General features: G+C 34.4%; 1 long non-coding RNA gene across 1 annotated transcript in view; it reads right to left on the bottom strand.

Moving 5' to 3' along the window:
* The window catches only part of LOC149135974 (uncharacterized), a 114,832-nt gene that overhangs the window by 39,987 nt on the left and 62,787 nt on the right, over positions 1 to 12,058 (bottom strand). Inside the window, exon 2 of the long non-coding RNA XR_016241307.1 lies at positions 4,586 to 4,668. This is a non-coding gene — a long non-coding RNA (uncharacterized LOC149135974). The remainder of the gene's footprint in view (positions 1 to 4,585; positions 4,669 to 12,058) is intronic.

Raw genomic sequence — 12,058 nt, 5'->3', positions numbered from 1 at the left:
TATATATATATATATATATATACGATGGGCTTCTTTCAGTTTCCGTCTACCAAATCCACTCACAGGGCTTTGGTCAGCCCGAGGCTATAGGAGAAGACACTTGCCCAAGATGCCACGCAGTGGGACTGAACCCGGAACCATGTGGTTGGTAAGCAAGCTACTTACCACACAGCCACTCCTGCGCCTGAATACTTTATCCAATTCTTCCTCCCAAAGACTGCAAACCTTTGAGGTTCTATTTCCTTCAACCCTTTCTCCTGCAGGGAATGCTCTTTTTATCTTTTACTCATTTTAGTCACTAGACTGCGCCCATTCTGGGGCACTTGGGACACCTGGGACACCACCTTACATATTTTTTAAGTTTAATTACTTATTCTAATGGTTTCTTTTGCTGAATTGTTAAACTACAAGGATGTAAACAAACAAACACCAATTTTCAAGTGGTGGGGAAAATGACAAACACAGACACATGCATGCATATGATAGGCTTCCTCACAGTTTCTGTCGACCAAATTTCCTTACAAGGCATTCAGTCCAGGACTGTAGTAAAAGACAAAGGTGCCACACAGTGGGAGTGAACCCAAAACTGCAGGTTGCAAAGCGAACTTCTTAACCATACAACCATACTGGCTCCTTTCTATGTTAAAAGGAGGAGGAGGAAGAGGAGGAGGAGGAGGAGGAGCAGAAGAAGAAGAAGAAGAAGAAGAAGAAGAAGAAGAAGAAGAAGAAGAAGAAGAATGATAATAATAATCCTGTCTACTAAAAGTACAAGGCCTAAAATTTGGGGTAGGGGGCTAGTCGATTACATCAACCCAGTACTCAACTGGTATTTAATTTATCGACCCCGAAAGGATGAAAGGCAAAGTTGACCTCGGCCGTCGTCCAGCATGCTAACGATTCTGCCAGCTTGCCACCTTACTTAATAATGATAATAATAATAATAATAATAATAATAATAATAATAATAATAATAATAATAATAACAATAATAATAATAATAATAATAATAATAATAATAATAATAATAATAATAAAAGAGTGGTGGAGTTAGAGACTAGCAAAATCCTCCGGGATTTCTCAATCTAAACAGATCAAGTGCTAGAGCATAACAGACCAGACTAGTGGTGGTAGACAAGCTGCACCACATATGCTATATATCTGATGTTGCATGCACCTTTGACCATGAATAGTCAAGAAGGAAGGTGCAAAGATAGATAAACGCAACCCTCCTAAGTACGAAATAGCCCAGTTATGGAAAATGAAGAAGGTGAAGACAATGCCAATTATTGTTGGGTCCTTGAGAACAGTATCAGAAGGCATCAAGGGGAATATAAAGAAAATTGGAATAGAGTGCCCAGTAGAACTGTTACAAAAGGTTTTCCTCCTTGGCACGACCAGAATAATCAGGAAAGTATTAGATAGCTGAAAAGAATGGATAGCATGGCACCATAGGCTGCAGGTAGCAAGTCTGCTATGCATGCAAGACTCCAGGAGGTCCAACAAAACAAGAGAAATGATAATAATAATAATAATTATTATTTAATGGCTGTTTTCCATGCTGACATGAGTTAGACATTTTGAAGGGATCCAACAAGACATATTAGAGCCATGTCAAATTCCAATGTCTGCTTTGGCATGGTTTCTATGGTCGAATGCCCTTCTTACTTTCGTCTGTGGAAAATGTGGCACATCCTACATAGGAAGCACAAGAAAATTGCATATATGCATTAAGGAACACATGCAGGCAGACACTTCCGTGAAGAAACATCTACGGAAATGCCAGACCCGGGAATTCACAGTGCACATCAAGGCAGCACAGCGGAACAGGGACAACCTTAGAATCTCTGAGGCCGTCCTCACACATCAAAAGAAACCTAAGATCCACAACAAAAGAGAGTTACAGGAAGCTAGCTGGTTGCTATAGTAACACCTTTCCACACATGTCCACTCCACACATGCTCACACACACACACACACACACACATGCCGGCAACATTTGCTTATTTTCTTGAAAATGGGATCATAACCCGGAAATATTGAACACAAGGTAAGTCTACATTAATTCATATACTTGTTTTCTTGTGATTTACCTTGCTTTTACTTTACATTGTTTTGGCCTTACCCACAATTCTTTATACAATTTACAGTGTGTACCAGGTGCTTCTTTTTTTGCTTGTTTTCATGGCACCAAGTAATTTGCAAGACAGGAAAAGAAAAAGAAAAAGCCTCCTCAACTGAGCAGGAGTGTATTTGAGAGATGGTTTTATTCCAGGTGTTCAAGTCTGAAGTATGACAGTGGGACAAGCATAGGTGTCTCACTACAGAGGAGATCCATGGCTATCCAGCATTATATAAGGGTGGATGGGAGTAGTTGGAAAGAAGATAAAGATAGTGGTGACAGGCTGCCAGAGGGAACATCTATGGTAAAAGCATCCCAAACCATCACTACACTTATAGTAATCAGAAAACGGTTTATGAATCTAAGAGGTGAATATTTTGATACTGCCAATTCCTTACAAAATATTTCCATCCTCTATTATACTGAGAATTATTTCGAGAGAGAGGGAGAATGAGAAAAAGAAAAATGTTTAATACAATTCAGATACTTCAATGTTTCTTCTGCCAGTACAAATATTTTGTAACATATTTTCAATATTCTGATTATCCGCTCCTAATTCAATAAAGGTTGAACCAACACATAAAACATTTTCATAGACTTATTTAGGAATAATCTATACAGTATTGGCATATCAAACTTTAAGATGACAGTGTGGAACAACATTTACATTCAGTCTCCTTCCTTCTATTCACGTTTTCAATGTTTTCTTGTCATATGATATCACTTATGGTGAGAAAAAGAAGAAAATGTCTATAAAAAAATTTTGGTTTCATTTTTATTGTTAATTATATATTTCTCAGTGAAGACCCACCCGTCTCATGTACATATCTAAATCTCGTGTGTGTGTGTGTGTGTGTGTGTGTATGTGTGTGTGCATGTATGTATAATGTATATAAGTGTCTATATATATATATATATATATGTATATGTATATATATGTATGTATATATATGTATGTATATATATATATATATATATATATATATATATGTGTGTGTGTGTGTGTGTGTGTGTGTGTGTGTGTGTGTGTGTGTGTATGTATGTATGTATATGTCTATAAATATACATATGTATGCATATATATATGTATGTATGTTTGTATATGTCTATAAATATATACATGTATGCATATGTATGTATGTAAGTATATATATGTATGTATATCATAAGTGTACATACATGTGTATGTGTATGTTTATGTATTAGAAAACAGCAACATTATCCCAAAAAAAAATCTTTGAATAGACCTGAAATTCCATTAATGGCCACCAGTATGAATCATTTTGATTCATTGAAGAATATTTCTTTTCTTTTTTTTTTCTACTTTCCTTTCCATTTCGTAATATATTTAATGGCAACGCAAATTCTGCTCTTTCACTGGTCTATTTTCTGATTTTATCAAAGGTTTCCTATTTTAAATGACCATCTTTTTAAAATGATAAAATGAGTAGCTAAAACTAAATTATAAGTCATCTTTGAATCTATATTCAACTAATGTAATGGTTTTCAAAGATTTTAGACTGCAGAACATTACAAGTTTTATTTTAGATTTTTTTATGCAACAACCTTCCAATTCCTTATCCTTCTATCTTGAGGAACACAAGTATAACCTTTAATGTGGTCAAATTCATCAAGAGATTATTTTCAACAAACACTAATCTACTTTTTATAAAAATATCAATTTGTTCTCTTTCCAATAAACTAAATTAGTGGCTATATTTTAATTATGATGTTACTTAAATTAACAATATTTCTACAAAACTGTTTGCCTACATTGTGTACATATATTTATAAATTGCACGTTTTTATGGAAATAGTTTTTACAGTGTAACTTTCAATAATGTCGTCTATTTATTGTCCATTTTTCATTTGTGTATTAGTTTCATTGGACAAAACATTGTATTTATAATAATAAAATGTCTATAGATTCCAAAAACAATTTAACCCTCCAATATGGTCACTATAAAATCATTAATACCTTTTATTAAAACCATCTTTTGCTGTGTTTACTTGAATTCCAGACAAAACCTTAGCTACATAGAACAGTATTTTTTATAATATTAATTCATAACTCATCAAAAGAAATTTTAATAATTAGCTTTAACAGATTGCAATTAATAAACTTTTCAGTCGTCTTTGAAGTAGCTCCCCCATTTCTTTTAGACTGGTTTCCATTTGTTTTTTGTTTGTCTTTTTGTTTTGTTTTGTTTTTTTTTGTTTTGGTTTTTTGTTTTGTTTTGTTTTTTGTTTTGCTTTGTTTTGTTTTGATTTTTGTGTGTCTGAAGATATTTCAAAAGGAGGTTTGGTAGATTAGAGAGAAATTGCTGTTATCTTAAATCCATTTACTTTATTCTTCCACTTCAAAATACTCTAAGAACTGTTCTAAATTTGGAACTTCTCTAAACAGACATTCTGTCCAATCTTATAGAAACTACTTTTTAGAATTCAATACATTGCAGTACTTACGAAATGATCCGCTTTTCCTTTCTTATTTCCATTTCTATTTTTTGCCTTTTTTTATTTTCCATGGAAGGGTCACTGTTCACAATCTAAAAAAAAAAAACACAGCTGTGGACTGAAAGAGAAAGATAACATGAGAAAAATATGGCTAGGAAGATCATTCTAGAGGGATGTTTTTTCTGAAGAAAAAGATTACATGAGATCAGAGATATTTGACAATGAAGATGAACAGAAAAGATACAAAAATCTTGCTTTGTGAAGAAAATTCAACAGCTGTAGAATGGACTGAGAGGGACACAGAAATGATACACAGGAATCTGAAGAAACTTGTATTGGTCTGTGTTGACAAATAGGAATATACAGAGTTCAAACAGTGGAATAAATGTTAGGCTGTGGGGGAGAAGAGAAATCTAACATTTTGTACAGAATTCTTTATCAGAGAAAATATAGGTTGATGGTAGATAAATAATTGTAAACTATTTACAATTGATGGCTTAATTATTAAGTGGATGCATTTTATGCAATGTAATTTCAGATGTGTGTGCAGCATACTTACATCCCAAAAATGTAGGCGTTTTACAAATGTAAAAAAGTGAGCATTTTTGTAAAGCTTGCCAGCTGTTGAGGAATGAAGCAGTTCTTAATTCCATAAAGAAAACTTAATTTTTTAAAAGTCCTATTGATCAAATAAACAAATGTTTGAGCAATAAAAAAATCAAAGTGATGTTTTGCTTTAATGTGTCTATGGGTGAGAAGTGGTAGAGAGAAACATTAGTTGGATGGCTGCTTTAAAAAAGAAAAGGATAAAGCATCCTTTTTGAACCCTATAAGGGGCAGTTTCCTTGTTTCTGTGGCACATATATATTTACCTCCAGTACAGGATGCCAGTCCATCACAGAATTACTCATTTTTGCCAGCTGAGTGGATTGGAGCAACAAGAAATGAAGTGTTTTGCTCAAGAACTCAATGCATCCAGGAATTGCAACCACAATCTTACAATCATAAGTCCAATACCTTAACCATTAGGCCAAACACCTCCACAGATATCCGCTTTAGGGAAGATAATTTATAGCTAGCTAGCTCTGAGGAGTATTGGCCATTGTAGTAGTGGCTAAAGAAGTAGAGAAAACAGCACCTCATTAGTGCTGGTGCTACATTAAAATGCATTTAGTACATGTTGTCAATCAAGTGAGCAGAGAAAGCATAGGGTTGAGAGGACCCTTTAGTTATATAAAGAGCATGGGAATCTGTCTAGAGCTGGTTCCATGATAAAGTCTACCCAGTACAATCTGTAAAGTGGTTGGTGTTAGGAAGGCTTCCAGTCATAGAAACCATGCTCTAACCATCTTTCTTCCCTGGACATAGACACATTAAAGCTCCAAAATCTGGTAACTGACTTGGAAGACACCCACAAGATTATCCACCATCTTTCCAATAATGACCTTGGGTACCTTTTTGAATTCCATATGTCTAAAACTCATGGACATGCTTATGAAATCAAACCAAGAAACTAACACGGCACCCAAGACTTTTGGAAACATCTTTCCACACTCAGAATTGCTGAAACATGGAATACACTACCTGCATTGGTTGTCAGCTGTCAGGACACTACATCTTTCATAACTTCCATGCTTCCTGAAATTTACCAAGAGTACACCTGATGTCCTTCCCCTCCTCACATTTTTTTTTTGTTAAACAACTCATTTACTGTTCACTTCCTGTGTCTTATTCTCTGTGCTGTTCATGCAGTTTTGGTTAGTTTTTCTGATGAGTTGTAGTGCACCTGAGCACTGTATACAATAAGTTCGTTACTATTATGCTAAAATTGAGACATCTGAGTGAGAAGTGGTCCTCCAACTCATCAAGAAGGTCAAGCAGTCGTCAAATATAATCTAACTCAACTCGAATGATTATCCAACTCATGGTGGCATATAAAATGGACATAAAACGAAAAGAATGAGGAAGAAGGATGGTATATAGATACACATACATACACACATGCACGTACACATATATACACATGTATCAGTGTGTATACATGCATGCGTATATGTGAACATGCATGTGTGTGTGCGTATGTGTGCATGTGTGTGCATGTGTGCGAGTGTGTAGGTGTACATATGGATATTAACATTGCCAAAAATATCAAAAACTGGTACTCTTTGAACAAAGCTCCTTTTGATATTTGTTCTTCACAAAAATAGAGATGCTTCCTTGTTACATTTGTCATCAGAAATGAAGTAAGCCAATAATTGACTTGTTAGGAACTTATAACTAATGACTCTATTATTCACCATTTGCAATATAAAATAGAAATAAATAACTAGCTCTAGAAACAAAATGTTCAATTTATTAAAAGCCAATTATATTTTGACTGGCTGTCTTTAATTCCAGCTAATCTATAAAACTGCAGCTTTGTGACTTCTTTGAAAAAGAAGCAAAATGTTTCTAGTTCCATCCAGTCAATATATAAATAGATAGACAGACAGACTGACAGACAGACAGACAGACAAATAGACAGACAGACAGACAGACAGATAGATAGAAAGACAGACAGACAGATAGACAGACAGATAGGCACATACATTGTTGTAGACATAGGTTTATATATGTGTCTGTGTATGTATGTGCATATATGTGTGTGTGTGTATATATATATATATATATATATATATATATATACATATACACACATGCATACACAAACACTTATATATGTCTGTATTTGTATGTATGTATGTATGTATAAGTTTATATATATATATACATATACATATATATATATATATATATATATATATATATATATATATATATATATATATATATATATATATATATATATATATATATATGTATGTATGTATGTATGTATGTATATGCATATATATGTATGTATATGTATGTATATGTGTATGTGTGTATGTATGTATGTGTGTATGTATGTATGTATGTGTGTATGTATGTATGTACGTATGTATGTATGTATTATACATACATATAGCTACATCATTCGAATTCTTTCTAATTCAAGTAAGTTGTATTAGGATTTAGGTAAAAGTTAAAAATATTCAACCAAACTAATTCAAAAACTTTAATGATTGAATATATCTCAAGTAATAAAACTACATTTATCCAAACTAGTCTTAATGCCTGTCTTTATAGCGTGAGCAATTAAGATTAAAATAATAGCTTTAGCTCTAGCTTCCAGCCTGTATTGATTCTTGCTTCGTACAGATATTTTATAAACTAAGAAGTATAATATGTTGACTTAAAGTCTGCTAGTGTTCATTGTGACATAAAATGGATATATATATGTATATGCATTATTTTTCTTTGTTATCTTCAGCTATTTGAAAACCTATGGTCAGCCTTTCTTCTGCATTAGAATCATTTAATTTTGGTAGATTTCATGGTTTGTAATGTGACACAAACCAGCAGAATATTCTGTGTTGGAGGAACCATATTTCTAAAATCTCTTTTAGCATCACTCAGTAAAATCTTTGTCAATTGCTCACCACCCATGAGGAGGTGGTGAAAAGTTCTTGGCTTTGGGTAAAAGAAAATACAGGAGGATTAGTTAATTATGATTTTATTCAACATATTCCTCTCCCAGATTCGTACACTTATTGCAGCAGTCCTTCAGTTTTTCTAAACCCTGTGAAAGAACTCAGAAAGTTGGATTTCCAACTTGGCCTTTCACAATATCCTTAGAGCTAGGAACTTGTCAGCACCCCATCGCATCTATTTAAAACTATAAATCACTATGGTATGTCCACACTGTTTGGACCATCGTCTTGTCAAAAAACATCATTCTGCTGGAAGCTGTCCAGGACATGCAACCAGACAAATACTCACTGTTAATCACTCACCATATCTTGAATATATTGCTTCTCTGAGCATTGACACACTGAAGTTTTGATGTCTGGCAGCTAACTTGGTAGAACCCCAACAAGATTTATCTACCATCTTTCCAATGACAATAACTTTGGCCACCTTTTTAAATTCAATAGCTCTGTCACCCATGTAGATGTTTATGAAATCATGAAGCACTGCAACACCCATAACTTTTGGAAACACTTTTTCATGTTCAGAATTGATGAAGCATGGTATAAACTACCTCCATTAATTTTTAGCTTCAGGATATTGCGTCCTTTAGAAAATTCCATTCTGTCCACACTTTGCCAGCACTACTCTTGACGTACTCATGCACGCTTCCATCTTTGTCTCTTTTACTGTTCACTTCTGTCCTTTGGTGCTTTATTCTATGCACTACACATGTGCTTGTAGCTTTTCTTGCTGTCTTTCTTTACTTGACTTATGACTGCTTTCTGTTCTCTCTTTCAATAAATTATTGTGCATCTAAACACTGTACACAATAATCCCATTATTATTAGAATTTCTTTGTTGATCAGTTCATTTGTTGCCTGATGATCAAGTCAGCTTCTTTGATTATCCCTCTATGAATGTTCATCAATGGTTGCTTAAACCTATTGACTTCTAAATAAGATCGGTAGAATTTGGATCCTATTATCTCTACACCTACACAAACCAATGATGTAACCCCTACATGGTCATTCAACATTTCAGAAATAGGAGCCAGATGTCTTTCAAATTACAACTTACTGCCATGAAACTACATTATCCAACACCCCATGGGCATATTGGATAATATAATTTTAGATATAATGTCTGAGAGAAGAACTCAATGACCCACCCACCTACCCACCCATGGGAGGTCCACATCCATCTGATTGACAAAGATTCATTCATCTTCAAGCAGCAATTACTGGCTCATAAGAACACTGTTTCTCATATGTAGCAAGTATTACACCCTTACTCAAATTCTGATGCACTCTTCTCTCATTAACCCTTCTGTGCTTCATCTTAATGAACCCTACACTAAATTCTTTGCCTAATCAATTCTTCCCCGGGTGTGACTGAGTGGTAAGAAGTTTGCTTCCCAACTGTATGGTTCTGGGTTCAGTCTCATTGTGTGGCACCTTGGGTAAAAGTCTTATACAATAGCCCAGGCCAAGCAAAGCTTTGTGAGTGGATTTGGTAGACGGAAACTGAAAGGAGCCCATTGTGTGTGCGTGTGTTTCCCCCCACTACCACTTGACAACCGGTATTGGTGTGTTTATGTCCCTGTAAACTAGTGGTTCAGCAAAAGTAATTGACAGAATAAGTATTAGGCTCAAAAAAAAAGTACTGGGGTCAATTTATTCAACTAAAAAATTCTTCAAGGTGGTGCTCCAGCATGGCCACAGTCTAATGACTGAAACAAGTAAAAGATATTGGCACCATTCAATTGTTAACCACAAAACCCGACCAGTCTGGAAAGATATGCAAAGCTCAGTAGCATTAGACCTATTCTCCTTCCAAAATATTTCTTTTCAAATCTATTAACTGCACTCTCGATCACCATAAAGTGAAAAATGAAAAATAAAATTGTTTTACAAATCTCACATTTTCTATTTCTTTCTTTCTATCAATTTCAAATTAAAGATTGTTTGCCAACATAACATGGCAGTCCTGGTTTAGGACGAATGTTGCTGTAATTTAGCCCCAGGTGACATCATTTCCAGCTGGCTATAGGACACGATCTGTTGTCCTTATATTTTCAAACATATAAGGACACAGATCATATCGTATAACCAGCTGGAGACGATGTCTCCTGGGGCTAAATTACAGCAACATTCGTCCTAAACCAGGACTGCCTTGTTATGTTGGCAAAAATCTTTACTCCAAAGTACTGTTGCTGAATATCTCTCGTAAGATTTTAAAATAACTTCAAATTACCTGAAACTTCTTCCAGTTCCCTAAGTATTCAGAGGTAGAGAGATGTTAACTTTCTATGGGTTAGGAAGAAAATCTATTGAAGATTTTCCAATGGGATTGGCTTTTTTCATTAGAATTTCACCAAGAAAAATACATTAACCCTTTTGTTACCATATTTATTTTGAGATGCTCTGTGTTTCTTTCAATTAATTTCAAATAATACAAATTATTTAGTAAAATAACTTGGTTATCATTAAGCTAGTGTTAGAAACATAAATTGTGACTAAGGTTTGGTGGAAGATTTTAATTCAGAACTTATGAAAACAAAACATTTGTACTACAGAGACAAAGGTGGTTTCAGCCAGGTAGGTATCATCATCATCATCATCATCATCATCATCATCATCAAAAGGGTTAAATCAAATATAGAATATTCTGCTGTCTAAAATAGTTGGCTGTATTTCCTTAACTGGTACTTATTTTTATCGACCTGAAAGGATGAAAGGCAAAGTCAATCTTAGCAGAATTTGAACTCAGAACCTTAGACGAGCAAAACACTGCTAAGCATTTCACCCAGCATGCTAACGTTTCTTATTTCTTTATTGCCCACAAGGGGCTAAACATAGAGGGAGACCAACAAGGACAGACAAAGAGATTAAGTCGATTACATCGACCCCAGTGTGTAAGTGGTACTTAATTTATTGACACCGAAAGGATGAAAGGCAAAGTCGACCTCGGCAGAATTTGAACTCAGAATTTAACAGCAAACGAAATACCACTAAGCATTTCGCACAGCGTGCTAACGTTTCTACCAGCTCACCGCCTTTGACACCATAAAGTATTCATTTCTACTCTAGGCACAAGGCCCAAAATTTTGAGGGGAGGGGGGATCAGGCGATTAGATCGACCCCAATACACAACTGGTACTTAATTTATCAATTCCGAAAGGATGAAAGGAAAAATCAACCTCGGCGGAATTTGAACTCAGAACATAAAGACAGACAAAATACCGCTAAGCATTTTGCCCGGTATACTGACATTTCTACCAGCTCGCTGCCTTAGACACCATAAACTATTAACAATGAAATGCACCAACCATCAATCCTAGAGCAGGTAGGCTGATACACTAACAGCTTAGCTTCCAAATAGTCTCAGAAACATTTGCTGCTTTTTGAATTTCATGTTAATTTCTAATATTCTATCAACAACAATACCGTTGAAAAAATACTCTTTTTATATATACTGCATTTCAGAAGATATTCAACATCAATTCCTAATTGAATAAAAGAAATGTTAGCTGTTAAGCACTAATTAAATTTATACATTGTTCAGGTAGCAACATACAGTAGTAACTTTGACTTGTAATATTTATTAAATTATCTATAAGTGATAATAAGTGCTGTAGAGGAAAGCTTTTCAGTTCTTCGTCGTAGCCATTTTTAATATATCTGTCTTGCTAGCGTGCTGCGGAAAATGTATGAATGTCACAACATTCTATAGCCTCACACCAATTATTATTATTATTATTTTAGATATATATATGTGTGTGTGTATATGTATATATATATATATATCACAAATATATATGTATGTGTGTGTGTATATGTATATATATATATCACAAATATATATGTATGTGTGTGTGTATATGTATATATATATATCACAAATATATATATATGTGTGTGTGTGTGTGTG

Source organism: Octopus bimaculoides, chromosome 4, assembly GCF_046866305.1.
Source record: "Octopus bimaculoides isolate indiv1 chromosome 4, ASM4686630v1, whole genome shotgun sequence".
NCBI lineage: Eukaryota > Metazoa > Mollusca > Cephalopoda > Octopoda > Octopodidae > Octopus > Octopus bimaculoides.
The sequence above is the reverse complement of the archived record's forward strand: the minus strand, read 5'-3'. Positions and strand labels throughout refer to the sequence as shown.